The following is a 25,396-nucleotide window of genomic DNA, read 5'->3' on the forward strand; positions in this document are numbered from 1 at the left end:
GTGCCCTAGAAGTAAGTTCACTGTGCAGCTCACCCTGCACTAATATAAATGGATGAAAGGTGTCCAGAGGTGCCCAGAGTAAACTGCCTGCTCCTCAGTCCCAGTTGCTAATATATGCATATTATTATTAATATTGGATAGGAAACAGTGATGTCTGTGAGTATAACAGAACTCATGTGGCAGGCAAAAACTTGGGAAGAAATCCAAACAGGAAGTGGGAAATCTGAGGTTGGTCGATTTTCAACCCAGCCACTATTGAATACACAGTGGTATATTGGTTATGTTGCACTTCCTAAGGCTTCCACTAGATGTAAACTGTTTTTAGAAACTTGTTTGAGGATTCTACTGTGAAGTGGGACTGAATGAGAGAGGAATGAGTCAGAGGTCTGCCAGCAGTCACGTGCTGGTCATGCGCATTTCACATGAGAGGGAGCTGCGTTCCTTTGCTTTTCTGAAGACAAAGGAATTCTCCGGTTGGAATATTATTGAAGATTCATGTTAAAAACATCCTAAAGATTGATTCCATACATCGTTTGACAAGTTTCTATGGGCTGCAATGGAACTTTTTGACATTTCGTCTGCCTCTAGTGAACACGCTTCGTGAGTTTTGATTTGTTTACCAAACGCGCTAACAAAAGTAGCTATTTGGACATAAAGGATGGACATTATCGAACAAAACAAACATTTATTGTGGAACTGGGATTCCTGGGAGTGCATTCTGATGAAGATCATTAAAGGTTATTGAATATTTATAATGTTATTTCTGACTTCTGTTGACTCCAACATGGCGGATATATGTATTTGTTTGTCTGAGTGCCGTACTCAGCTTATTGCATGGTTTGCTTTTTCCGTAAAGCTTTTTTGAAATCTAAAATGGGACGCAAAGCCCTGTTCCTTTTGAAACCAGGAAATACTGGCTGTACCCGTCAACCTGGATCTTCTACAAAGGAACCACTCGGATTGCCTGCTTCTGGAGACTGGATTGCCTGCTTCTGGAGACCGGATTGCCTGCTTCAGGAGACCGGAGGATATTTCCTTCCTCAAAACAGGCGCTGAGGGGACTCACAACAAATAGTAGCCTGTAACCTGACTTCACTGTTAGCATGATCCAGGGCGACACTGTACATGCGCACCATTAATCGGAGTAGACAGCGAGCCTCCCATGAAGTGCTATCTGAAGGGGCCAGATGCCACCTTGTGGACTGGGAGAGATTGGTTATTTTTCCATTTCTACCATTCTTGACAATGGTGTGTCTGAATGTGGAGAAGAGACACTTTTCATTGAACATAAATGCACAACACTTTGGACACCCGTGAACACGGTGGAACTTGCAATTGAAAAAAAACAGTGCCCATCCCACTCTGAGTTCCCTGCCCACTCTGGGTACAAGGGCTCCGGAATTCAGTAACATCCCCTGATTGTGCCACCTGGGGATACTGTTGTCACAGCAAGCCTCACTCGGTTTAGGCGGTAAGATGTGTTCCAGTAACCATCTGGAAACCAGCAGTGGACCGAACACATAAAAAATAAACCCAGGGAAAATACTTTATCATGGAGGTTATCCTACTGACCAGTCATATGTGCTGGCGACAAAGTGCCTTGTGACCTAATTGAGAATGGGACAGAATTTAATTCCTAGGAATGAAAAGCTTTGAGCTGTAGAAAGACAGCTCATTTCGGGGTTCATATGAACCACAAGGACTGTGCGGGATAATAGCATGGTCGTGTTCAACCCTTCTTGTTCTTGTTCCCAATTTATTAATCTCACCCTAGGGAGATCGTTATACCCCTTGAACCCCGTGAACACCATGGTACATAATGTTGCTGCTACCGTCTCTTATGACCGAAAATAACTTCTGGACATCAGAACAGCGACTACTCACCTCGAACTGGAGAAAGATTTTTTCTTTAATGAGTCCGACGCGAAGGATATACTGCTTTCTCGGGAACGGGCCCAAATCCAAGTCATTTGTAGGCGAGTGAGTAAACTTCCACTGCAATCCGTTCTATTGGCAAACGTGCAATCATTGGAAAACAAAATGGATGATACAAGATCAAGACTATCCTACCAACGGGACATTAAACACTGTAATATCCTATGTTTCACAGAGTCGTGGCTGAATGACGACACGTATAATATAGAGCTGGCGGGATTTTCTATGCATCGGCAGGATAGAGAAGCTATGTTTGGTAAGACAAGGTTTGTGCACGATGTCTAATAGTCTTGGTTGTCTCATAAGGTAAAGTACCTTTTGATTGGCTGTAGACCACACTATCTACCAAGAGAGTTCTCATATATATTATTCGTAGCCATCTATTTTTCGGGATCAGTGTCTCATCCATGGGACGGTTGAGCTAACATAGGCTAATGCGATTAGCATGAGGTTATAAGTAACAAGAACATTTCCCAGGATATAGACATATCCGATATTGGCAGAAAGCTTAAATTCTTGTTAATCTAACTGCACTGTCCAATTTACAGTAGCGATTACAATGAAAGAATAACATGCTATTGTTTGAGGAGAGTGCACAGTGTTGAACATGAAAAGTTATTAATAAACAAATTGGGCAAATTTGGGCAGTCTTGATACAACATTTTGAACAGAAATGCAATTGTTCATTGGATCAGGCTAAAACTTTGCACATACACGGCTGCAATCTAGTGGCCAACATCTGTATTGCACCTGGGCTGGAATAATACATTGTGGCCTTTCTATTGCATTTCAATGATGATGGTACATTTTTTTTCCCTATGTATTATCTTTTACCAGATCTAATGTGTTATAGTCAATTCAATTCAATTCAATTCAAGGGCTTTATTGGCATGGGAAACATGTGTTAACATTGCCAAAGCAAGTGAGGTAGACAACATACAAAGTGAATATATAAGGTGAAAAACAACAAAAATGAACAGTAAACATTACACATACAGAAGTTTCAAAACAGTAAAGACATTACAAATGTCATATTATATATATATATATATATATATACAATGTACAAATAGTTAAAGGACACAAGATAAAATAAATAAGCATAAATATGGGTTGTATTTACAATGGTGTTTGTTCTTCACTGGTTGCCCTTTTCTCGTGGCAACAAGTCACAAATCTTGCTGCTGTGATGGCACACTGTGGAATTTCACCCAGTAGATATGGGAGTTTTTCAAAATTGGATTTGTTTTCGAATTCTTTATGGATCTGTGTGATCTGGGGGAAATATGTATCTCTAATATGGTCATACATTGGGCATATTATAGTCTCCTACATTCCTTTCACATTTCCACAAACATCAAAGTGTTTCCTTTCAAATGGTATCAAGAAAATGCATATCCTTGCTTCAGGGCCTGAGCTACAGGCAGTTAGATTTGGGTATGACATTTCAGGCGAAAAATGAAAAAAAAGGGCGGATCTGTTTTACCTCATTTCTACCAGCATGTTACATGTGCAACCACAGAGGAAAAAAAACTCTACAGCACTTTTACTCCACACACAGAGATGCATACAAAGCTCTTCCTCACCCTCCATTTGGAAAATCTGACCATAATTCTATCCTCCTGATTCCTGCTTACAAGTAAAAACTAAAGCAGGAAGTACCAGTGACTCGCTTAATACGGAAGTGTCAAGTGTCTTCACTGACATTTTCAACCTCTCCCTGACCGAGTCTGTAATACCTACATGTTTCAAGCAGACCACCATTGTCCCTGTGTCCAAGATTGCGACGGTAACCTGCCTAAGTGATTACTGCCCCATATTATTCACGTTGATAGCCATGAAGTTATTTGAAAGGCTGGTCATGGCTCACATCAACAGCAGCATCCTGGATAACCAAGACCCACTCCAATTCGCATACCGCCCCAACAGATCCACAGATGATGCAATCAAACTCCATATTGCCCTTTCCCACCTGGACAAAAGGAACACCTATATGAGAATACTATTCATTGACTAGAGCTCAGCCTTCAACACCATAGTGCCCACAAAGCACATCACTAAGCTAAGGACCCTGGGACTAAATACCACCCTCTGCAACTGCATCCTGGACTTCCTGATGGGCCACCCCCAGGTGGTAATGGTAGGCAACAACACATCTGCCATGCTGATTCTCAACACTGGGGCCCCTCAGGGGTACATGCTTAGTCCCCTCCTGTGTTCCCTGTTCACCCACGACTGTGTGGCCAAACACGACTCCAACACCATCATTAAGTTTGCTGACGACACAACAGTGGTAGGTCTGAATACCGACAACGATGAGACAGCCTATAGGGAGGAGGTCAGAGACCTGGCAGTGTAATGCCAGGACAACAACTTCTGCCTCATTGTGAGCAAGACAAAGGAGCTGAAAGTGGACTACAGGAAAAGGCTGGCCGAACAGGCCCCCATTAGCATCAACGGGACTGTAGTGGAGCGGGTGGAGAGTTTCAAGTTCCTTGGTGTGTACATCACCAACAAACTACCATCGTCCAAACACACCAAGACAGTCGTGAAGAGGGCACGAAAACACCTTTCCCCCCTGAGGGGGAAAAAAGTTCTACAGTGTTACCATTGAGAATATCCTGACCGGTTGCATCACTGCCTGGTATGGCAACTGCTTGGCATCTGACCATAAGGCGCTATAGAGGGTAATGCGTAAGGCTCAGTACATCACTGGGACCAAGCTTCCTGCCATCCAGGACCTCTATACTAGGCAGTGTCAGAGGAAAGACCAAAAAACTATTGCTAGACTATTCTCTCTGCTACCGCAAGGCAAGCAGTACCGGACCGCCAAGTCAAGGAAAATAAAAGGCTACTAGCTTCTACCCCCAAGCCACAAGACTGCTGAACAATGAAATAAATGGCCAATCGGACTATTTACATTGACACCCCCCCATTTGTTTTTACACTGCTGCTTCTCACTGTTTATTATCTATGCATAGTCACATTACCCATATCTACATGAACAAATGACCTCGACTAATCTGTAACCCCGCACATTGACTCGGTACCGGTACCACCTGTATATGGCCTCGTTATTGTTATTTCATTGTGTTACTTTTAATGATTTTTTACTTTAGTTTATTTGGTCAACTCTTTCTGGTAACATTGATTTGATTTGGTAAACGCAGTCTAGGGATATCGTAAGCGTTTTGTTCTATGAGATAATCTTCATCAGCTAACGTTACATTTTGTGAATTTTGAAGGATAAATGTAAACACAAAAAGCACATAAAGCACATAAAGGCTTCATTATTCATTAAGGTCATGTTAACTGACTGATGTTATCTCAGAGAACAAAACGTATAAGATCCCCTATGCATGTGTTAACCTCAGAACTTATTTTCAGTGTTTATCCCCAAACCGTTTTCTTTCCCCATTCATTTTACCCGTAGGAATGGCTGAACAAAGCAGAGGTAAATCATTTCCAGTTTTTAGGACTACAAGCTGGTGAGATCTTTAGAAAGGACTAGAATCAACTCATCTCTCATGGACAAATTCTGATAAGGAAGCTGACCAAATTTAGCAAGAAGGTACTTCCGGGTTAACAAATCTAGAAAAAATCAAATCAAATCAAATCAAATTTTATTTGTGACATACACATGGTTAGCAGATGTTAATGTGAGTGTAGCGAAATGCTTGTAGGGAGGAGGTCAGAGACCTGGCAGTGTGATGCCAGGACAACAACCTCTGCCTCATTGTGAGCAAGACAAAGGAGCTGAAAGTGGACTACAGGAAAAGGCTGGCCGAACAGGCCCCCATTAGCATCAACGGGACTGTAGTGGAGCGGGTGGAGAGTTTCAAGTTCCTTGGTGTGTACATCACCAACAAACTACCATCGTCCAAACACACCAAGACAGTCGTGAAGAGGGCACGAAAACACCTTTCCCCCCAGAGGGGGAAAAAAATAACTATTATCAATTTTGTGTGGTCTGCCTTTCTGCCTATTTCACATATAATATATTACTTGTCTGCAATGGAACAACTTGTCTCAAAGGTTTTCAAATGAGCCTACACAGCATTTGCAATCTGCCGTTGTCAACATACACCTTTTGAATTTGCAGACAAGACAATTATCTAAGTTAATCGTTTACGCTAAAGATAGTATCATTGAGTTCAGTTCAAGTTCAAGTTTTTTTGTCACATGCACAATTACATTGAAGTGCTTAACTTGCAAGCTCAACCCAAAAGTGCAGTGATCAATATCAAAATAGTAATTCATTGTTATATACCAGTCAAAAGTATGGACACACCTACTCATTCCACAATTTTTCTTTATTTTTACTATTTTCTACATGTAGAATAATAGTGAAGACATCAAAACTATGAAATAACCCATATAGAATCATGTAGTAACCAAAAATGTTTTAAACAAATCTAAATATATTTTATATTTTAATTTCTTCAAAGTAGCCATCCTTTGCCTTGATGACAGTTTTGCACACTCTTGACATTCTCTCAACCAGCTTCACCTGGAATGCTTTTCCAACTGTCTTGAAGGAGATTCCACATATGCTGAGCACTTGTTGACTGCTTTTCCTTGACTCTGTGGTACAACTCATCCCAAACCATCTCAATTGGGTTAAGGTCGGTTGATTGTGGAGGCCAGGTCATCTGATGCAGCACTCCATCACTCTCCTTCTTGGTCAAATAGCCCTTACACAGCCTGGAGGTGTGTTTTTGGTCATTGTCCTGTTGAAAAATAAATGATAGCCCCACTAAGCACAAACCAGATGGGATGGTCTATCACTGCAGAATGCTGTGGTAGCCATGCTGGTTAAATTGCCTTGAATTCAAAATAAATCACAGACAGTGTCACCAGAAAAGTACCCCCACACCATCACACCTCCTCCTCCATGCTTCATGGTGGGAACCACACATGTGGAGATCATCTGTTCACCTACTCTGCGTCTCATAAAGACACAGCTGTTGGAATAAAAAATGTCATGCAGGTGAAAGAGGACCCAAAAGCGACTTGGCGAAAACAGAGTCTTTAATCCAGTAAAGTAAATACAATCAAAAACACAACTTTCACTCGAAATGACGAGGACAAACTGGAGACTCGATCTTGAACAGCAGGTGAACAGCAGGTTGCCTCGGGAAGGCACTTGAACCAAACAGACTCAGACACCTGCTCACCACGCAGCATCTGAGGAAAACACGACACGACAGGGCGATACACAAACACAGCACGGTGAATTCTAGACAAGGAACCGACAGAGCAGAAACGGGAAACAAGGAGAGAAATAGGGACTCTAATCAGGGAAAAGGATCGGGAACAGGTGTGGGAAGGCTAAATGATGATTAGGGGAATAGGAACAGCTGGGAGCAGGAACGGAACGATAGAGAGAAGAGAGAGCGAGAGAGTGAGAGAGGGAGGGGGAGAGAGAGGGATAGAAAGAGGGAAAGAACCTAATAAGACCAGCAGAGGGAAACGAATAGAATGGGAAGCACAGGGACAAGACAAGATAATAAATGACAAAACATGACAGTACCCCCCCACTCACCGAGCGCCTCCTGGCGCACTCGAGGAGGAATCCTGGCGGCAACGGAGGAAATCATCAATGAGTGAACGGTCCAGCACGTCCCGAGACGGAACCCAACTCCTCTCCTCAGGACCGTAACCCTCCCAATCCACTAAGTATTGGTGACCCCGTCCCCGAGAACGCATGTCCATGATCTTATGTACCTTGTAAATAGGTGCGCTCTCGACAAGGACGGGAGGGGGGAGGGAAGACGAACGGGAGTGCGAAGAAAGGGCTTGACACAGGAGACATGGAAGACAGGATGGACGCGACGAAGATGTCGCGGAAGAAGCAGTCGCACAGCGACAGGATTGACGACCTGGGAGACACGGAACGGACCAATGAACCGCGGAGTCAACTTACGAGAAGCTGTCGTAAGAGGAAGGTTGCGAGTGGAAAGCCACACTCTCTGGCCGCAACAATACCTTGGACCCTTAATCCTGCGTTTATTGGCGGCTCTCACAGTCTGTGCCCTGTAACGGCAAAGTGCAGACCTCACCCTCCTCCAGGTGCGCTCACAACGTTGGACAAACGCTTGAGCGGAGGGAACGCTGGACTCGGCAAGCTGGGATGAGAACAGAGGAGGCTGGTAACCCAGACTACTCTGAAACGGAGATAACCCGGTAGCAGACGAAGGAAGCGAATTGTGAGCGTATTCTGCCCAGGGGAGCTGTTCTGCCCAAGACGCAGGGTTTCTGAAAGAAAGGCTGCGTAGTATGCGACCAATCGTCTGATTGGCCCTCTCTGCTTGACCGTTAGACTGGGGATGAAACCCGGAAGAGAGACTGACGGACGCACCAATCAAACGACAGAACTCCCTCCAAAACTGTGACGTGAATTGCGGGCCTCTGTCTGAAACGGCGTCTAACGGGAGGCCATGAATTCTGAATACATTCTCGATAATGACTTGTGCCGTCTCCTTAGCGGAAGGAAGTTTAGCGAGGGGAATGAAATGTGCCGCCTTAGAGAACCTATCGACAACCGTAAGAATCACAGTCTTCCCCGCAGACAAAGGCAGACCGGTAATGAAGTCTAGGGCGATGTGAGACCATGGTCGAGAAGGAATGGGGAGCGGTCTGAGACGACCGGCAGGAGGAGAGTTACCCGACTTAGTCTGCGCGCAGTCCGAACAAGCAGCCACGAAACGGCGTGTGTCACGCTCCTGAGTCGGCCACCAAAAGCGCTGGCGAATAGACGCAAGAGTGCCTCGAACACCGGGATGACCAGCTAACTTGGCAGAGTGAGCCCACTGAAGAACAGCCAGACGAGTGGAAACAGGAACGAAAAGGAGGTTACTAGGACAAGCGCGCGGCGACGCAGTGTGCGTGAGTGCTTGCTTAACCTGTCTTTCAATTCCCCAGACTGTTAACCCGACAACACGCCCATAAGGAAGAATCCCCTCGGGATCAGTAGAAGCCACAGAAGAACTAAACAGACGGGATAAGGCATCAGGCTTGGTGTTCTTGCTACCCGGACGGTAAGAAATCACAAACTCGAAACGAGCGAAAAACAACGCCCAACGAGCTTGACGGGCATTAAGTCGTTTGGCAGAACGGATGTACTCAAGGTTCTTATGGTCTGTCCAAACGACAAAAGGAACGGTCGCCCCCTCCAACCACTGTCGCCATTCGCCTAGGGCTAAGCGGATGGCGAGCAGTTCACGGTTACCCACATCATAGTTGCGCTCAGATGGCGACAGGCGATGAGAAAAATAAGCGCAAGGATGAACCTTATCGTCAGACTGGAAGCGCTGGGATAGAATGGCTCCCACGCCTACCTCTGAAGCGTCAACCTCGACAATGAATTGTCTAGTGACGTCAGGAGTAACGAGGATAGGAGCGGACGTAAAACGTTCTTTTAGAAGATCAAAAGCTCCCTGGGCGGAACCGGACCACTTAAAACACGTCTTGACAGAAGTAAGAGCTGTGAGAGGGGCAGCAACTTGACCGAAATTACGAATGAAACGCCGATAGAAATTAGCGAAACCTAAAAAAGCGCTGCAACTCGACACGTGACCTTGGAACGGGCCAATCACTGACAGCTTGGACCTTAGCGGAATCCATCTGAATGCCTTCAGCGGAAATAACGGAACCGAGAAAAGTAACGGAGGAGACATGAAAAGAGCACTTCTCAGCCTTTACGTAGAGACAATTCTCTAAAAGGCGCTGTAGAACACGTCGAACGTGCTGAACATGAATCTCGAGTGACGGTGAAAAAATCAGGATATCGTCAAGATAGACAAAAACAAAGATGTTCAGCATGTCTCTCAGAACATCATTAACTAATGCCTGAAAAACAGCTGGCGCATTGGCGAGACCAAACGGCAGAACCCGGTACTCAAAATGCCCTAACGAAGTGTTAAACGCCGTTTTCCACTCGTCCCCCTCTCTGATGCGCACGAGATGGTAAGCGTTACGAAGGTCCAACTTAGTAAAGCACCTGGCTCCCTGCAGAATCTCGAAGGCTGATGACATAAGGGGAAGCGGATAACGATTCTTTACCGTTATGTCATTCAGCCCTCGATAATCCACGCAGGGGCGCAGAGTACCGTCCTTCTTCTTAACAAAAAAGAACCCCGCCCCGGCCGGAGAGGAAGAAGGCACTATGGTACCGGCGTCCAAGAGACACAGATAAATAATCCTCGAGAGCCTTACGTTCGGGAGCCGACAGAGAGTATAGTCTACCCCGAGGAGGAGTGGTCCCCGGAAGGAGATCAATACTACAATCATACGACCGGTGAGGAGGAAGGGAGTTGGCTCGGGACCGACTGAAGACCGTGCGCAGATCATGATATTCCTCCGGCACTCCTGTCAAATCGCCAGGTTCCTCCTGAGAAGTGGGGACAGAAGAAATGGGAGGGATGGCAGACATTAAACACTTCACATGACAAGAAACGTTCCAGGATAGGATAGAATTACTAGACCAATTAATAGAAGGATTATGACATACTAGCCAGGGATGACCCAAAACAACAGGTGTAAAAGGTGAACGAAAAATCAAAAAAGAAATAGTCTCACTGTGGTTACCAGATACTGTGAGAGTTAAAGGTAGTGTCTCAAATCTGATACTGGGAAGATGACTACCATCTAAGGCAAACATGGGCGTAGGCTTGTCTAACTGTCTGAAAGGAATGTCATGTTTCCGAGCCCATGCTTCGTCCATGAAACAACCCTCAGCCCCAGTGTCAATCAAGGCACTGCATGTAGCACCCGAACCGGTCCAGCGTAGATGGACCGACATAGTAGTACAGGATCTAGATGAAGAGACCTGAGTAGTAGCGCTCACCAGTAGCCCTCCACTTACTGATGAGCTCTGGCCTTTTACTGGACATGAATTGACAAAATGTCCATCAAATCCGCAATAGAGGCACAGGCGGTTGGTGATCCTCCGTTCCCTCTCCTTGGTCGAGATGCGAATACCTCCCAGCTGCATGGGCTCAGTCTCTGAGCCAGAGGAGGGAGATGGTTGCGATGTGGAGCAGGGAAACACCGTTGACGCGAGCTCTCTTCCACGAGCTTGGTGACGAAGATCTACCCGTCGTTCTATGCGGATGGCGAGAGCAATCAAAGAGTCCACACTGGAAGGAACCTCCTGAGAGAGAATCTCATCTTTGACCACTGCGTGGAGTCCCTCCAGAAAACGAGCGAGCAGCGCCGGCTCGTTCCAGTCACTAGAGGCAGCAAGAGTGCGAAACTCTATAGAGTAATCCGTTATGGATCGATCACCTTGGCATAGGGAAGCCAGGGCCCTAGAAGCCTCCCTACCAAAAACTGAACGGTCAAAAACCCGAATCATCTCCTCTTTAAAGTTCTGGTAATTGTTAGAACAATCAGCCCTTGCCTCCCAGATAGCTGTGCCCCAGTCTCGAGCCCGGCCAGTAAGGAGTGAAATGACGTAAGCAACCCGAGCTCTCTCGCTAGAGTATGTGTTGGGTTGGAGAGAGAACACAATATCACACTGGGTGAGAAAGGAGCGGCACTCCGTGGGCTGCCCGGAGTAGCAAGGTGGGTTATTAACCCTAGGTTCCGGAGGCTCGGCAGGCCAGGAAGTAACAGGTGGCACGAGACGAAGACTCTGGAACTGTCCAGAGAGGTCGGAAACCTGAGCGGCCAGGTTCTCCACGGCATGGCGAGCAGCAGACAATTCCTGCTCGTGTCTGCCGAGCATGGCTCCTTGGATCTCGACGGCAGTGTTACGAGCATCTGTAGTCGCTGGGTCCATTCCTTGGTCGGATCCTTCTGTTATGCAGGTGAATGAGGACCCAAAAGCGACTTGGCGAAAACAGAGTTTTTAATCCAGTAAAGTTACTTTACAAACAAAAGGCATAATACTACTCGTAATGACGAGAACAGACTGGAGACTTGATCAAGAACTGCAGGTTGCCTCGGGAAGGCACTTGAACGTAGCAGACTCAGACACCTGCTCACCACGCAGCATCTGAGGGAAACACGACACGACAGGGCAATACATAGACACAGCACGGTGAACAATAGACAAGGATCCGACAGGACAGGAACGGAAAACAAGGGAAGAAATAGGGACTCTAATCAGGGGAAAAGATAAGGAACAGGTGTGGGAAGACTAAATGATGATTAGGGGAATAGGAACAGCTGGGAGCAGGAACGGAACGATAGAGAGAGGAGAGAGAGGGAGGGGGAGAGAGAGGGATAGAAAAAGGGAACGAACCTAATAAGACCAGCAGGGGGAAACGAACAGAAGGGAAAGCATAATGACAAGACAATCTAAGACAAAACATGACAAGCTTGAATAGGCATTGAATAGGCATTGACCCAACAACCAAACACATATCTTAGTTAAGCTTTCCTAATGAATCAGAAAACCTGTAGTTATTTCTGTTTGTTTATCAAAGTTTGCTGACTAACCCATTCATCCTACTTTGTAGTAGGCCTATTTCCTACTTGTATTTGTTTTGGCTCTTCATTAGTTGCTGCCAATGCAGCAGATACTCTTCCTGGGATCCAGCAAAAAATAAGGCAGTAATATATATATATATTATAATAACACTTTTAAACATTAAAATACATTTTACAACAGATTTCACAATGCATTAAGTGTACCCCTCAGTTTTAAATGAAATCTTGACAAATACCATTCAAATGACATTTTAATTGTCACATGCTTCATAAGAGAACAAGTGTAAACTAATAGTGAAAATTACTGACTGAGCATTTTGTTGGAATAAGGTTAAAATACAAAATGCTCTTACGTTGATGAGGTTTTGCAAATCCAATTTGTTTTCCGCATTGATTTAACTTCATCACATTGATTTTTTTGTGGTTGAAATGACGTGGAAAAATATTGATTCAACAATTTTTTTCCCCAGTGGGCTGTTCTAAGGATCTGTGTGTGGACCAATGAAAATAAATACAGTCATTGTGTCATCTAAATGTGTCATCAATGATCGTTTTTTTGATACAATCTTGATTGTCTTTCAACTTATACCCAATTACACCTGTACCTGTGGATAAACCTTGTCCTGTGGTACCTACTGCCATAATAGGTAGAAGAGTTCAACCAAGTCTTATGTCATTGACTTGCTGTGGTCCTATCTTCTAGTTAGCTGACTTCTTTCTGCCCCCATAGTGATCACTGTTTCATAAGCTGGCCTAGATCCATACTGAATGTGAACCAATTTGCTGCTTAAGGACTTAAGCTCTGTGTTTCCCAAGAGTTCATTGCATCCTTGTATTTTTTTATGATGTCTTTGGAACATTGATTTTTATTTCTCTGTGCCCTTGAAATGGAAACCCAGAGATAAGCCATTGGCAGTTAAACCCTCTTTGTAGAAGATTGGAATTTTCATACCATGCTGCAAGACAGTACATGGAACAAGTTTGGGATTTTCATACCATGCTGCAAGACAGTACATGGAACAAGTTTGGGATTTTCATACCATGCTGCAAGACAGTACATGGAACAAGTTTGGGATTTTCATACCATGCTGCAAGACAAGTTTGGGATTTTCATGGAACAAGTTTGGGATTTTCATACCATGCTGCAAGACAGTACATGGAACAAGTTTGGGATTTTCATACCATGCTGCAAGACAGTACATGGAACAAGTTTGGAACAAGTTTGGGATTTTCATACCATGCTGCAAGACAGTACATGGAACAAGTTTGGGATTTTCATACCATGCTGCAAGACAGTACATGGAACAAGTTTGGGATTTTCATACCATGCTGACAAGACAGTACATGGAACAAGTTTGGGATTTTCATACCATGCTGCAAGACAGTACATGGAACAAGTTTGGGATTTTCATACCATGCTGCAAGACAGTACATGGAACAAGTTTGGGATTTTCATACCATGCTGCAAGACAGTACATGGAACAAGTTTGGGATTTTCATACCATGCTGCAAGACAGTACATGGAACAAGTTTGGGATTTTTACCATGCTTACATGGAACAACTTTGCAAGACAACATGGAACAAGTTTGGGATATCCATTGCAAGACAGTACATGGAACAAGTTTGCAAGTCCATACATGGAACAAGATTTTCTCCATGCTCAAGACTTTTTGTTAGATTTATCTGTTTTGTGTCCAATTGTTCAGTTAGGCGATCAGGTGATATACTGTATTTGTGCTGACTTGCATAACATGCTGGACACTGGCCAACCCCCACTTCCTCTCCCTCCCCTCACCCCATTTCTTCACTACTCCTTTTTCACTTCTCCCCTTCAGAGAAAAACAGGCTGTCAAAATGTTCTGTTTTTAACCATTCTGTGGCAGGCTACACTTTTTCAGGCAAAGGAATGGGACAGAGCATGCAGATATAGATATAGGGACATTTTGATTTGCAAGCCTAGTGTGCACAGACATGACAAACAATTACCAAGCAATAGTGATGGTTAAAAGTTCACTGTTACTTTCCATGTTACTCTCAAGATATGTGTACTCCCCTTCTCTCTCTCTCTCTCTCACTCTCTCACTCACTCTCTCACTCTCTCTCTCACTCACTCACTCACTCACTCACTCACTCACTCACTCACTCACTCACTCACTCACTCACTCACTCACTCACTCACTCACTCACTCACTCACTCACTCACTCACTCACTCACTCACTCACTCACTCACTCACTCATTCTCTCTCTCTCTCTCTCTCTCTCTCTCTCTCTCTCTCTCTCTCTCTCTCTCTCTCTCTCTCTCTATCACACACAGATGTGCAGAAGTGCATCTGCACAGAACCCCATCATGAACTTTGTCTTCCTTTCAGGAAAATAACAGTGCGAGTATAAAAGGGGGGAGCAGAGGGAGTTGTTGTTGTTCCAAAAGCTACTGCTAGACAGAGCTGAGCTGACTAAGGAGGGACATTTTAACAGGATAAGTGACTGCAGAATTATTTTGTAACTTGTTGTCCATTCTGATAATACAGAGAACAGCCTACATCTCTATATGTTTTCCTTCTGTATATAACCTGTGATGCACGATATGAACAAATTGAGATAGTGTTTTGCTATTTAAAAAAACGTTGTTTTTTGATGCTCCGTGCAGCAAGTATTTAATCATTTCCAGTTGGTTCACAATGAAGTGTTTCTATAGCATTAATATGCAATATGATATCCCTATAATTAAAGGCTAGAGTGTAAAACATCAGAAAGAATGACCTTATATTAGAATCACTCATTTATTTCATATCAGCAGATAAATATATATTTTTTCAAAGTCTTCCGTTCTTTGTCTCCGTTAAAGGGGCAATCCGCTGTTGAAACAATAACAGCGTCTCATCGCCACTTTTTCTGTAATAAGCTGAGGGATGGGACTGGAGAAATGTAACCACTCTCAAATTCATATACAGAGCTATGGATGCAAGAACTGACCATCCATAATATGAAAATAGTTTTAACCATGTTTGTGGCTATACAGTGTTTGTTAACATTTACTTTATTTACAAACATTGGTGTAAAACAAGCTTATATTTTGGGTTCTGATGGGCTACGACAGTTGAACTAAGCTCACAAGGCATTCGTAAGGACCAGTACCAAAATATTGTGCACTCACTAATGTAAGTCGCTCTGGGTAAGAGCATCTGCTAAATTACAACAACAACAAAATATATACATATATATTCTTCAAGAATCAATGGGTACATATAATTAATTTATGAGTCCAAAAATGGATGCAGCAACTGCAGATTGCTCCTTTACCTGCCATTGAAAAGACCTAATAAATCAGTTCCTTTCAGAGAAAGAGAAGTAATATAGGAAGATTTGGACCCAACATTTGTACATAGGGAACATCCCCCTCATTCTCTGAGATTGTCAGCTTGAGCTTTCTCTCTAGTGTTGACACAGGAAAGGGACACTGTTCAAATTTTCGTTACCTGAGCTGACTCTAACCTGAGTCCTGCTTCTTTCTCTTTCTCTCTCAGTCTCTCTCTTCTACTCACACACACTCGGCAGATCAATCCTGCTGCAAGGCACCGTGATGAAGGCGGGGCTCAGCCTGCTCCTGGCTCTCTGCCTGCTCCCTGGGGGCGGAGCAGAGAGTGAGGGGGAGGGGACCCGCTGTAAGCCACCACCTGGTTGGAGCATTGGGGAGGTGGAGCCAATGAAGGGGGTTATGGGCCAGGTCACGGTGGTGGCCCTCCTCCAGGCCAGCTGATCGTTCTGCTTGGTGCAGGCATCCTTGTAAGTGGACCAGATAGGGCTATGTTCCATTCCCTTAGCCACTTTCCTACCCCTAATGGAGTGTGTTTTTTTTTAAAGAATCTTTACAATTGACACTTTTCCGGTTGTCAGCAGCACATCTCTTTATAGAATGCCCGTTCTTTATTTTGTTATAACATGATTTATTTTTGGCCATCTCTCCACTTTTCACTTCCTTGTGTTCCTTTGAGCAGATTGGATGAGCTGCGCCTGAAGCTGGAGGGCCAGGGTCTGGACAATGTGACCTATATGGTGGTGAACCACCAGGGGGAGCAGGTCCAGCACCTTCACACCTTGCTGAGCCAGAAACTGTCTGAGAACATCATATTGTACAAACAGGTACCCAAACAGGATGACGTGTGGCAGGCCCTGGCTGGAAAGAAGGATGACGTCCTCATCTATGACAGGTCAGCTCCTTACTGTGGTCTGTCTGTCTGTCTGTCTGTCTGTCTGTCTGTCTGTCTGTCTGTCTGTCTGTCTGTCTGTCTGTCTGTCTGTCTGTCTGTCTGTCTGTCTGTCTGTCTGTCTGTCTGTCTGTCTGTCTGTCTGTCTGTCTATCTATCTATCTATCTATCTATCTATCTATCTATCTATCTATCTATCTATCTATCTATCTATCTATCTATCTCTTGTCTGTTTGTCTTTCTGTCTCATCTGTCTGTCTCTTGTCTGTTTGTCTTTCTGTCTGTCCCTTGTCTGTCTGTCTTCCTGCCTGCCTGCGCTCGGTCTGCTCAGAAATACAAAACACTGCTCAGCATTCTGTCTGTTCCTCTCTCGCTTTCACACACAGTATCTTGTCTTATACAGTATAATATATCTCATATACATATCTCTTTTTCCTACAGCATGCTGCTGTGTAATCATTAAAGTATCTCTCTCTCTCTCAATTAAATTCAAAGGGCTTTATATGCATGGGAAACTGTATGTTTACATTGCCAAAGCAAGTGAAATACAGTGCCTTCAGAAAATATTCATACCCCTTGATTTATTCCACATGTTGTTGTGCTATTCGACATTCTACATGCATTAAATTCATTGTTTTCTCTCACCCATCTACACACAATACCCCATAACGACAAAGTGAAAACATGTTTTTAGAAATGTTTGCAAATTTATTAAAAATGAAATATAAAATTCTCAACCTTGAGTCAATACTTTGTAGAAGCTCCTTTGGCAGTGATTACAGCTGTGTCTTTCTGGGAAATGTAAATGTATCTCCTAGTGTTCTTTGGAATGCAGACTAAACCAGGTTTTCCTCTAGGATTTTGCCTGTGCTTAGCTCCATTCCATTTATTTTTTATCCTGAAAAACTGCCCAGTTCTTAACAATTACAATAATACCTATAACATGATGCAGCCACCACTGTGCTTGAAAATATAATGAGTGGTACTCAGCTATGTATTAGATTAGTATTGTGGAGTAACTACAATGTTGTTGATCCATCCTCAGGTTTCTCCTATCACAGCAATTAAATGATGTCATAGAATGCCCTTCTTGCCTTGTCTTTCAAATCGTTCACAGCTTTGTGGAAGTTACCTGTGGTGCTGATGAATGTATAGTTTGTTATGTGCTCTAGGGCATCGGCATATGCCACAGTAGTTATTGGGGTCAAATTTGTCTCCACTTTTGTGGATTGGGGTGATCATTATTTGGTTCCAAATATTGGGGAAGATGCCAGAGCTGAGGATCATGTTAAAAAGTTTAAGTATAGCCACTAAGAATTTGTGGTCTGCATATTTTATCATTTTATTTAGGATACCATCCTAAATTATCATGTAAATGTTCTCTCTCTCTCTCTCTCTCTCTCTCTCTCTCTCTCTCTCTCTCTCTCTCTCTCTCTCTCTCTCTCTCTCTCTCTCTCTCACTCACTCACTCACTCACTCAGGTGTGGTCGTCTGACCCACCATATCTTCCTCCCCTTTTCCATCCTGGGTACTCCCTACGTAGAGAACGCCATTAAGGAGACCTACTGCCAACACATCTGTGGGGACTGCACGTATGAGGTACACACTCACACACACACACACTCGGTATGTATGTGTTTGTATGTGGGAATTAGTTCTATGACAAACCATCCAACACCCATCCTCCTCTCTCACACACAGAACACAGAGATCCCAGCAGAGTGCAACAGGATGGTAGAGGTAAAGCCTGAGGGAGAAGAGAAGCCAGTCACTGGAGGGGATACACCTCACGGTGGACGCGGTCATCATCACCATGGCAATGGGCACGGTCACCATGGCAAAAGCCATGGTCACGGTCACCATGGCGAGAGTGACGTGGGGCACGAACACGGTCGTGGCCATGGGGTGGAGCAGCAGCAGCACCAAAATGGCGCTGAGGGGCTCCACCATGGCCAGGCCCATGGCCAATTGCACGTTGGTCAGGAGCATATGGGTCAGCAGCCCAAGGAGGCGCAGGAAGGGCATATTATGCAGAAGCCCTGAGTGAAGGGGAGGGCCAGGTGAAAGGCAGAGCTCAGCTGACATTTGAAGGAGGGGTCTGATATAAGTCCCTCCTCCAAGGTCAGCTGATGCTGACACTGACGGGGGCTGTTTGGCAATGGGGTACGCAACGAGCCAATCGGGCTCTGACACTGTGATGAGGCGCTGCCCGCCTCCTGACAGTGACAGGGACTGATGGGCGACTCCAACAATCACATCAGGGAGACCTGACAGTGACGCTTGCTCCCCGCTGACTGACAGCAGCCTCTGCCAGTGATGTCAGCCTGATCCCCGGGTGTTAAAACCTGAAGCTGAGAGCAGCTGTAAGCAGGGCCATGGCTCTGTGAAAGTTATCTTGCTTATAGGCCTCATATTAACATCTGTGAGACCAACACCGTGGCAAAGCGCTCATACCATCTTACCAACTAGTATTGCTCCGGTACTGAAAAGCCACACTTGATAGAGAGGGATGGAGGAATATACATTGGGTCTGGTAGAAGAATGCTAAGCCTAAACCTATTACGATATGGGGAATAGGATGGTGTTTGAGATGTACCCAAAGGGATAGTATGACATCAAGGAAGGTAGCCTCCACCCTCTCTCTCTCTGTCGGTGCATTGGTGTCACCCTCCCGGGAGTGTATGGGGTGACTATGTTGATGTTTCTCCCCCTCCGTTTTGCTCCCTCCATCCAAAATGAAGGTAGGCACAGAAACTACGCTGTAGTGGTGTCTGTCTGATGTCCGGCTGGGGAGGGGAGGGTGAGGGCCATACAATATGACCACCCCCTTAATTCAAAGTTCACAATATCGAGAGCTTTAGAAGGAGTATGAAGGAGTAGCGGCCAATGTTGAAATAAACTGAAATCATGGCCAGAAATGCAAGATTTGAACCAAAGTTAGACATTGTTATATTCAGCGTTAGTTAGACATTGTTATATTCAGTGTTAACAAAACAAATTTGAATAAAATACAGTATTAATAGAGTAAGATTTTTCTATTATGACCCCATCAACCTTTTCAACTTTTTCTTCAACTAAAAATCTAATGTCACCCCTTTCAAGCAACAACATTTATTTGTACCTTTGAATTAACGCTGTGTTTATTAAAGCAGTAGTGTGTTTTGTAGACAAAATTCAATATTCATAGCGTACAGCTGTGAGAATGTGTGTTTAGTTTTCCATGTTTCTGTCACTGTTATTGCTGTTGGCAATATTACACACATATCTATAATGCACTGTTCATGAACTAACTAAACAAAATGACCGCTTTTCAACGAACAAAAAATATTACACACATATCTATAATACACTGTTCATGAACTAACTAAACAAAATGACCGCTTTTCAACGAACAAAAAATATTACACACATATCTATAATGCACTGTTCATGAACTAACAAAACAAAGTGACCACTTTTCAACTAACAAAAAAACAGCTGGAATGAAGGTGGGTAAAGAGAAATATTGAATATACTGTACTTAATGAAGGTCTCTGGGGAAGACTACGGTCACCTAGAACACCCTATGCTTTGTACAGAACAAATGCTTTCTGACTGTGGAGTGTAGGTGGTGGAACATGTAAGAAAATATCAATAAAGGTGGTTGATGCACTCATATTGCACTATGTGGTCTCTCTCTCTCTCTCTCTCTCTCTCTCTCTCTCTCTCTCTCTCTCTCTCTCTCTCTCTCTCTCTCTCTCTCTCTCTCTCTCTCTCTCTCTCTCTCTCTCTCTCTCTCTCTCTCTCTCTCTCTCTCTCTCTCTCTCTCTCTCTCTCTCTCTCTCTCTCTCTCTCTCTCTCTCTCTCTCTCTCTCTCTCTCTCTCTCTCTCTCTCTCTCTCTCTCTCTCTCTCTCTATATATATATATATGTATATATATATACACTGCTCAAAAAATAAAGGGAACACTTTAACAATACAATGTAACTCCAAGTCAATCACACTTCTGTGAAATCTAACTGCCCACTTAGGAAGCAACACTAATTGACAATAAATGTCACATTCTGTTGTGCAAATGGAATAGACAACAGGTGGAAATTATAGGCAATTAGCAAGACACCCCCAATAAAGGAGTGGTTCTGCAGGTGGTGACCACAGACCACTTCTCAGTTCCTATGCTTCCTGGCTGATGTTTTGGTCACTTTTGAATGCTGCTGGTGCTTTCACTCTAGCAGTAGCATGAGACGGAGTCTTACAACCCACACAAGTGGCTCAGGTAGTGCAGCTCATCCAGGAGGGCACATCAATGCGAGCTGTGGCAAGAAGGTTTGCTGTGTTTGTCAGCATAGTGTCCAGAGCATGGGGGCGCTACCAGGAGACAGGCCAGTACATCAGGAGACGTGGAGGAGGCCGTAGGAGGGCAACAACCCAGCAGCAGGACCGCTACCTCCGCCTTTGTGCAAGAGGGAGTAGGAGGAGCACTGCCAGAGCCCTGCAAAATGACCTCCAGCAGGCCACAAATGTGCATGTGTCTGCTCAAACGGTCAGAAACAGACTCCATGAGGGTGGTATGAGGGCCCGACGTCCACAGGTGGGGGTTGTGTTTACAGCCCAACACCGTTCAGGACGTTTGGCATTTGCCAGAGAACACCAAGATAGGCAAATTCGCCACTGGCGCCCTGTGCTCTTCACAGATGAAAGCAGGTTCACACTGAGCATGTGACAGACATGACAGAGTTTGGAGACGCCATGGAGAGTGTTCTACTGCCTGCAACATCCTCCAGCATGACCGGTTTGGCGGTGGGTCAGTCATGGTGTGGGGTGGCATTTCTTTGGGGGGCCGCACAGCCCTCCATGTGCTCGCCAGAGGTAGCCTGACTGCCATTAGGTACCGAGATGAGATCCTCAGACCCCTTGTGAAACCATATGCTGGTGCGGTTGGCCCTGGGCTCCTCCTAATGCAAGACAATGCTAGACCTCGTGTGGCTGGAGTGTCAGCAGTTCTTGCAAGAGGAAGGCATTGATGCTATGGACTGGCCCGCCCATTCCCCAGACCTGAATCCAATTGAGCACATCTGGGACATAATGTCTCGCTCCATCCACCAACGCCACGTTGCACCACAGACGGTCCAGGAGTTGGTGCATGCTTTAGTCCAGTTCTGGGAGGAGATCCCTCAGGAGACCATCCCCCACCTCATCAGAAGAATGCCCAGGCGTTGTAGGGAGGTCATACAGGCACGTGGAGGCCACACACACTACTGAGCCTCATTTTGACTTGTTTTAAGGACATTACATCAAAGTTGGATCAGCCTGTAGTGTGGTTTTCCAATTTAATTTTGAGTGTGATTCCAAATCCAGACCTCCATGGGTTGATCAATTTGATTTCCATTGACATTTTTTGTGTGATTGTGTGAAAACATCATGATGCAAAATGCATTATACCAACTGTCACGGCAGATTTCCTCCTCTTCATCTGAAGAAGAGTAAGGATCAGACCAAGATGTGGCAAGTAAGTGTTCGTCATTTTAATGGAAAAACTCAACACTACAAAATGACAACCATTATGCTAATGCAACACTGTGCTAACAAGCAACATAACATAGACAATCACCCACAACCCACAATGACAAAACAGGCTACCTAAATATGGTTCCCAATCAGAGACAATGTCTAACACCTGCCTCTGATAGAGAACCATATCAGGCCAAACACAGATACAGACAAACTAGACATACAACATAGAATGCCCACTCAGATCACACCCTGACCAAACAAAACATATAAACATACAAAGCAAACTATGGTCAGTGTCACGCCCTGGTCAAAGTATTTTGTGTTTATCTTCATGTATTGGGTCAGGCCAGGGTGTGGCATGGGTTTTTGTATGTGGTGTGTATATATTGGGATTGTAGCTAGTGGGGTGATCTAGCAAAGTCTATGGCTGTCTGGAGTGGTTCTCAATCAGAGGCAGGTGTTAATCGTTGTCTCTGATTGGGAACCATATTTAGGCAGCCATATTCTTTGAGTTTGTCGTGGGTGATTGTCCTTAGTGTCCTCGTTCCTGGCTAGGTGTTAGTGTACACAAGTATAGGCTGTTTCGGTTTTCGTTACGTTTATTGTTTTTGTGGTGTTTGTATTTAGATTCGTGTTACGTTTGTTTATTAAAACATGGATCGCAATCTACACGCTGTATTTTGGTCCGACTCTCCTTCACACCTAGAAAACCGTTACAGAATCACCCACCACACCCGGAACAAGCAGCGTGTCAACAGGCAGGAGCCACAGGAGAGGCAACAGAGGCAGCAGCAGCAGGAGCAGCAGCAGCTGCAGTGGGAGAGGCTGCACTACCTGGAGAAATGGACATGGGAGGAAGAACTGGACGGTAAAGGACCCTGGGCTCAGCCTGGAGAATATCACCACCCCAAGGAAGAACTGGAGGCGAAGAAAGCTGAGAGGCGCAGGTATGAGGAGGCAGCACAGCGTAGCGGATGGAAGCCCGAGAGTCAGCCCCAAAAAATTATTGGGGGGGGGCTCACAGGGAGTAGGGCTACGCTAGGTAGGAGACCTACGCTAACTTCCTGTGGTTACCGGGGGGCTAGAGAGACCGGGCAGGCACCGTGTTATGCAGTGGTGTGCACGGTGTCCCCAGTGCGGGTGCATAGCCTGGTGCGGTATATTCCAGCTCCGCGTATCGGCCGGGCTAGATTGAGTGTCGAGCCAAATGCCATGAAGCCGGCTCTACGCATCTGGTCCCCAGTGCGTCTCCTTGGGCTGGCTTACATGGCACCAGCCTTGCGCTTGGTGTCTCCGGTTCGCCTGCATAGCCCAGTGCGGGCTATTCCACCTCGCCGCACTGGCAGGGCGACCGAGAGTATTCAACCAGGTAAGGTTGGGCAGGCTCGGTGCTCAAGAGCTCCAGTGCGCCTGCACGGTCCGGTCTATCCAGTACCACCTCCACACCCCAGCCCTCCGGTAGCAGCTCCCCGCACCTCGGTTCAGTACTACCAGTGCCAGCACCACGCATCAGGCCTACAGTGCGCCTCGGACCTCGGAGTCTCCCGCCCCTCCAGCGCTGTCAGAGCCTTTCTCCTCTCCTGCGCTGCCAGAGTCTCTCGTCTGTTCAGCGCAGCCAGAGCTGCCAGCCTGCATGGAGCAGTCAGAGCTGTCAGTCTGCATGAAGCAGCCAGAGCTGTCAGTCTGCATGAAGCAGCCAGAGCTGTCAGTCTGCATGAAGCAGCCAGAGCTGTCAGTCTGCATGAAGCAGCCAGAGCTGCCAGTCTGCAAGGAGCTGCCAGTCTGCAAGGAGCTGCCAGTCTGCACGGAGCTGTCAGTCTGTAAGGAGCTGTCAGTCTGCAAGGAGCTGTCAGTCTGCAAGGAGCTGCCAGTCTGCACGGAGCTGCCAGAGCTGCCAGTCAGCATGGAGCGGCCAGATCTTTCAGTCTGCCAGGATCCGCCAGTCAACCAGACTCTTCCAGATCTGCCAGTCAACCAGACTCTTCCAGATCTGCCAGTCAACCAGACTCTTCCAGATCTGCCAGTCAACCAGACTCTTCCAGATCTGCCAGTCAACCAGACTCTTCCAGATCTGCCAGTCAACCAGATCTGCCAGTTAACCAGACTCTTCCAGATCCGCCAGTCAACCAGACTCTTCCAGATCCGCCAGTCAGCTGGGATCTGCCAGAACTACCAGTCGGCCAGGATCTGCCAGTCGGCCAGGATCTGCCAGTCGGCCAGAATCTGCCAGTCGGCCAGGATCTGCCAGTCGGCCAGGATCCGCCAGATCCGCCAGTCAGCCAGGATCCGCCAGTCAGCCAGGATCTGCCAGTCAGCCAGGATCTGCTGAAACCACCAGCCAGCCAGGATCTGGTAGATCTATCTACCTGCCTGAGTTTCCTCTCACTCCCGAGTTTCCTCTCACTCCCGAGTTTCCTCTCACTCCCGAGTTTCCTCGCACTCCCGAGTTTCCTCGCACTCCCGAGTTTCCTCGCACTCCCGAGTTTCCTCGCACTCCCGAGCTTTCTCGCACTCCCGAGTTTCTCGCACTCCCGAGCTTTCTCTCACTCCCGAGCTTTCTCTCACTCCCGAGCTTTCTCTCACTCCCGAGCTGCCTCAGTCCCGATCTGCTCCTCAGTCCAGTGGGGTTCTGGGTGAGGACTACTAGGCCATGGTCGGCGGCGAGGGTGGACTATCTAGGGATGCGAGGAGAGGGGACTAAGACATTGACTGAGTGGCGTCCACGTCCCGCGCCGGAGCCACCACCATGGACAGACGCCCACCCGGACCCTCCCTATTGTTTTGAGGTGCGTTCGGGAGTCCGCACCTTAGGGAGCCATATTCTTTGAGTTTGTCGTGGGTGATTGTCCTTAGTGTCCTTGTTCCTGTCTATGTGTTAGTGTACACAAGTATAGGCTGTTTCGGTTTTCGTTACGTTTATTGTTTTTTGTAGTGTTTGTATTTAGATTCGTGTTACGTTTGTTTATTAAAACATGGATCGCAATCTACACGCTGCATTTTGGTCTGACTCTCCTTCACACCTAGAAAACCGTTACAGTCAGGGCGTGACACCGACTGTATTTCTGTAGTTTGACAGCTATACAGTGCGCTTTTTCCACACTTACTTTATAGCCTTATTCTAAAATTGCAAATATTTTTCCCCCTCACAAATCTACACACAATACCCCATATTAAGTTAAGACATTTTTGAAAATGTATATTTAAAAAAAATGAAATACCTTATTTACCTAAGTATTCAGACCCTTTGCTATGAAACTCGAAATTGAGCTCAGGTCCATCCGGTTTCTTTGATCGTCCGTGAGATGTTTTACAACTTGGAGTCCT

At 45.6% G+C, this 25,396-nt stretch overlaps 1 pseudogene across 2 annotated transcripts; it reads left to right on the forward strand.

Moving 5' to 3' along the window:
* Positions 1–14,697: 14,697 nt before the first annotated feature.
* Positions 14,698–20,234, forward strand: LOC124036562 (annotated as a pseudogene). 2 transcript variants are annotated; one of them, XR_006838928.1, is made up of 5 exons: positions 14,698–14,850; positions 15,899–16,157; positions 16,370–16,582; positions 18,061–18,178; positions 18,281–20,234. The product of XR_006838928.1 is annotated as a selenoprotein Pa-like, transcript variant X1 (transcript). The 2 variants fall into 2 exon arrangements; XR_006838929.1 differs by having other exon boundaries at positions 18,281–18,928.
* Positions 20,235–25,396: the final 5,162 nt, after the last annotated feature.

Source organism: Oncorhynchus gorbuscha, linkage group LG05 (assembly GCF_021184085.1).
Source record: "Oncorhynchus gorbuscha isolate QuinsamMale2020 ecotype Even-year linkage group LG05, OgorEven_v1.0, whole genome shotgun sequence".
In the NCBI taxonomy this organism is placed as follows: domain Eukaryota; kingdom Metazoa; phylum Chordata; class Actinopteri; order Salmoniformes; family Salmonidae; genus Oncorhynchus; species Oncorhynchus gorbuscha.